This window comes from Kryptolebias marmoratus, linkage group LG21 (assembly GCF_001649575.2).
Source record: "Kryptolebias marmoratus isolate JLee-2015 linkage group LG21, ASM164957v2, whole genome shotgun sequence".
Lineage (NCBI taxonomy): Eukaryota > Metazoa > Chordata > Actinopteri > Cyprinodontiformes > Rivulidae > Kryptolebias > Kryptolebias marmoratus.
This window is the reverse complement of record NC_051450.1, coordinates 2,800,758-2,806,078: the sequence shown is the minus strand read 5'-3', so window position 1 is coordinate 2,806,078 and position 5,321 is coordinate 2,800,758.

Genomic DNA, 5,321 nt, shown 5'->3' with positions numbered 1-5,321 from the left:
ACAGAGTAAAACTTATCTAAAACAAGTCATACTAAAAATAAAAATAAACTGAGGAAAACCAAACTAGGATATAATGAAAGGTCTACGTGGTAAAAACTAAGATAAGTAAAATAAAGATACTGTAAGGCTAACTAAGAGTACCAAAAGCCAGCTAACAGATACATTTTAATAGAAACAAGATAAACAACTTAGATAAAACAGTAAATAAAAAAGTAAATAAAATAAAATAGAAAAATGTATATATAAAAAAAAAAATCAAGAAAATTATGTTTTAATTCCACATCTGATTTCCCAGAAACAGAGCAAATGAAAGACTTGAGAGAGAAATCATTTTATGTTCTGGGATGCAGATTCCAGATATTTCTGTTGTGAACTGATTTTAATGTGTTGTTAAAATGAGTCAAAAATGTATCTGATAGTCCCTTAATCAGATTTCTTCCAAACAGAAAAGGGAAGGGATGAAACACGGATGGAGAGGCTTTATGGATTTAAACTCCAACTCTCGATCTGTGCTTATTCACTATTATTTTGACATTAAGGTTTTGTCCAAAACAAATTCATAGCTGGTTAAGGTTTTTAATTGAACTAACATTAGTTGTGGTGACAAGTTTCTTGTTTTCCTTCTCTCCTCTTTCCTCCTCTCACTCTGCAGCACAATGCAGTTCGTTAGTAAAATAGGTCGTTTGAAGAAATTTTTCTGCAGGTTCCAGCTTTCAAAATATTGCTCTTTGGGACAATAAGGCCTTGCTTTGCCTCCCTGATTTCCTTAAAGTTTGGGATGTTGCTGGTTGTCTTGGTTGACATGTCCTTGCAACACATTGAAGGCAGTGCCACTGGATTGGCAGACTGGAGTGATGGTTTCCCTTTTTAAGAAGGGGGGACAGAGGATGTGGAATCCCACTCCTCAGCCTCCCCAGTAAGGTCTGTTCAGGGATACTAGAGAAGAGAGTCTGGTGGATAGTCAAACCTCAGATTCAGGAGGAACATTGCAGGTTCCGTTCTGGCCGTGGAACAGTGGACCAGCTTTTCACCTGTCCTTAAAGGGGCAGCTTTCACTGGAGCAGTTCACAGCCCAGTGTGAAGTGGCCGGGATGACAATCAGCACCTCAAAATCTGAGGCCATGGTCCTCAGTCGGAAAAAAAGGTGGACTGCTCTCTTCGGGTTGGGAATGAGGTGTTGCCTCAAGTGGAGGAGTTTTAGTATTTGGGGGTCTTGTTTACAAGTGATGGGAGGGATAGAGCATGAGACCAGCAGATGGATCGGTGTGGCTTCTGCAACTTTGCGTACTTTGTACCTGTCTGTAGAGTGGTAAAAAAGGAGCTGAGCTGCAAGGCAAAACTCTCTGTTTACCAGTCAGTCTACATTCCTACACTCACCTGTGGTCATAAACTTTGGGTAGGGACCAAAAGAATGAGATTGTGGATTTAGCCAGTCAAAATCTTTTTTTTTTTTTTTTTGTAGAGTAGCTGGGCTCTCCCTTAGAGACAGGGTGAGAAATTTGATTGTCCAGGATGGATTGGGAGTTGAGCTGCTGCTTGAGGTGGTTTGGATTCCTCCCTAAAGAGGTGTTCCAGGTATGTCCAACTAGGAGGAGACCCAGGGGAAGACCCAGGGCATGCTGAAGAGACTATGAGTCTCAGCTGAACTGGGAATGCCTTGTAATCCTTCCGGAAAAGCTGGAAGAGGTGGCTGTGAAAGGAGATGTCTGGGCATCCCTGCTCAAGCTGCTGCCCTCACGACCCGACTCCAGAACAAGTGATATATAATGGATGGATGGATGGATGGATGGATGGATGGATGGACGGATGGACGGACGAACATGTTAGAAATTAACCACGTGTCTGTTCTCAGCATGTTACACTTTTCTGCAGGTTTTAATTTCAGCCCGGTTCTGGCTGGTCAGATCTGGTTTATTTCTTGTCAAAGGTTTTGAGTAACTCCATTTTTTAAAACCAAAATAATCAGTGATTTTCTTTTCTTTTTGGCCACAAACAGTTGGCTTCCACAGCTGTACTGAGAAAGGAGATTGCCCAGTTCACCTGTCTTTCAATAAAACATATTGGCAATTACTGGTAGTTGGACTGATGATGGCCAATGGAAAATTTTTAGCTTTTTATCCGACCCCACTTTCTAAACTCCAAAAGTCCCGGGGAGGTCGGGGGCAAGGTGGGTAGGGTGGGTGGGTGATGATGTGCCTTCTTTGTCGTCTTCCCTAGTCTAAGTGAATTTGTAACTGCAAACACGTACAGATGTTTACTAATTTATTTCATGTCATGACCTTCATGGGGAGGCGGGCAGTGCTGGTGGGGGGGTTACACCTAATTTCGATAATGCTAAGAGAAACGCTGGTTGTGATTGGTCGAAACAACCTGGCAACTGTCATCGTATTGGCTAAAAGTTCATTATTGATGCCAGTTGTTTGTGGTAGGCAGGGCCTGAGCCTCTGTGATTGCAGACAGAAGAAAATGGAGTTTTACTCCTGTGGAAAACTAAACTTCTGTTGGCTTGAAAGAACTCCCATTCATGTTTAACTTAAAGGCCTCAAACACACACATGAACACACACTTTCAGCACAAACTCACACACTGAAGCCCAAAGCCTTTGAGGAATTTAGCTGAACATAAGGAGCAACAGAATTCCATGACACATGCTGGGGTTTCATGCCAAATTACCCTTTAATGGGATATTAAATGGCAGGAATTTGGCTGAATGTTTTTCTTCTTGCTCAGTACCAGATTTGGACCCGTCTGATATCATATAGATCATACGCCGAAGAACTCCAACCAGTTCTGCGGACGGAGACTGAAAGATCTCCGTCAGATATTTTATATGTGACTGACAATAGTTTGTTTTTTCAGCTTTTCCCTTTAAAGAGCTCTAGTTACAGCTGCATACAGTAGCCTAATGATGACTGGGGGAAGCTCGCCAGTAATTCTATTGACATGGAAAAACACCAGCTGAAAGCTCATCAGTGGCCAACAGCAAGTTTTCAATCATTGGATTTTATATTCTGTTTAAATGTACAGACTTAATGAACTAAAATAATGACTTTTATGAGATAAACTACATTTAGAGTTTACAACTAGCAGCTCTGTAAGTAAAATTTTAATCAGCAAGTACAAATGTTCAAAATGAATCATACTGATGTTTTAAGAATAATGGTGTTCTTCTCTGTCAGTTTAAAATGACTTAAGAGTTAATTAACCAATGATAGTTAATTAGCATTTAATGAAAGGTACAGATATGATCAATTTATTTGTGCATACTGGTCCCATGGAAATTTTAGTTCCATGGTAGTGCTAGTTAAAAAACAAACAAAAAAAACAATATTTTTTTCCTAATCTGATGTGTTGCATGGCTTGTATCTCAGAACTTTCTGTCAAGTTATCCATGAAAAGTTTTTGGAAAAAGGGTGGTTCTTAAAATAAAATTAAAAATTGACAGGTGATTGGAGGGAACAGGTTTATTGTCAGTGTTGGCTACCATAAGAGAATGGCAAAGGATGTTGCTCTAAGACCGCAGCTCCTGTCAAGACTCAAAGGTTTCTTGTTGGGCTTTAAAAATCTGAGTGGGGACACTTGTTCCATTCAGACAAAAAGCTGAGCTTCCTCAGCTGTCAGCTGCTAGGAGAAGACAGCTTGGTGGCAGCGGCTGAGAGACAGAAATTAAATTTAGTTTATTTTTATAGCACCAAGTCATAACAAGTAATCTCAGGACACTGTACAAAAACAAACACATACATTGTAGAAAGCCAATTAGTGAAAGTTATCTATCCAAGGAAGCCAGCAGATTGCACTGAACCTTCACTTCATTGCAATTCCCATCCTGAGCAGCACATTGGCAACAGTGGAAATGACAGGAAGAAACCTCTAACAGAACCAGGCTCAGGACGAGCAACCATCTGCTTCAACCAGCTGGGGTTTTATGGAGCCAAGTTGGGGCCAAATGTTTTGTTAATTTGAAAAAAAAGAAATTTCAATCGAAAAACTAGAACTTGAAATTGACAGCTCGAATTTTTGTCCAAAACTTGAAAAATTCAATCATGTAATTAAACTAAAAATAATTGTGCAAATTTATTTTTCAGTTTAAATAAAATATTGATTTCATTCTGGAAATATTTTGAATAAATTATTCATTTTTTATTTTTCACATTTCCATATTTTGATATTTGAGAACTTCATTTTTCAATTCAGTTTTTATGTTTTCAGGATCAAAGCTTATTATTTTTTTAGCTTTAAACCTTTTTTTGCACTTTCAGATCTATCTTTTACTTTCAGATCAGTTTTTTTCAGTTTCAGACTTTTGGCCCCAATTTTGTGTAGGGGGCGTGGTTTCAGCTGAGAGGAGCGTGGAATCATGAGTGACAGTCTAACAAGAAGGAAAGAGACTCGTGTCACTCATGTTGCCTTCAGGAAACGTAGGTGCTGTGAGAATTGTGGCTCAACGCTTTCTGTCCACCATATGCATGTGATTGGCAGGAAACCAACTAATGCCAGTGACTAAGTTCGCCCTAACACACATCTCTCAGGGACAGCAAGAACAAGTCAGGATGGAACAGGCATCATCCTCTGTGGGCCAAGAGATGGGCAGGTTTTAGATTCAATGTTATTGTTCAAGTTCATTTGAAATAATTTAAGGAGTTAATATATTATATGTACTGTCCCTGAGAGATGTTGTCCATTATGATTATGAGACTCTGTGCGGCTGCAGCCACGGTCCACTTATGGTCCACATGACTACATAACATGACCTGGCTAAAAGGGTTTGGCTGTTTTGAATGGTTAAAACCATTCAAAACGGCTCATATATTTCAAATGTCTTACCTGTTCGCTGGCTCCAGTGGGTTGCCTTGGCGGTGCAGACGCCATAGGCAGTGGATTCAACGGTGCGTTCAGGGTCATATGCCTAAGTGGGAGAGGTCAATTCTTAAAGTGTTGCTGCTGAAATGCACAAACTGGTGCAGTTTATTGTTCACATAATGTTAATGGTGCTACATATTGTCCAAAACAGTGTTTTAAAGGCAAACTTAGTCACTGGCATTAGCTGGTTCACTGCCAATCACATGCATATGGTGGATCGAAAGCGCTGAGCCACAATTCTCGCAGCACCTAAGTTTCCTGAAGGTAACATGAGTGATTTGGATTGAAATTTCTTTTTCAAATTAACAAAACATTTGGCCCCAATTTAGCTTCATAGGGTTTGACAGACAGAAAGAACACAATCGAAAGAATTGACTTTGTTCTTGTCTGTGTGTGTGTTGGCTACCTGACACACAGCTGCCTGACACACAGCTGCCTGACACACAGCTGCCTGACACACA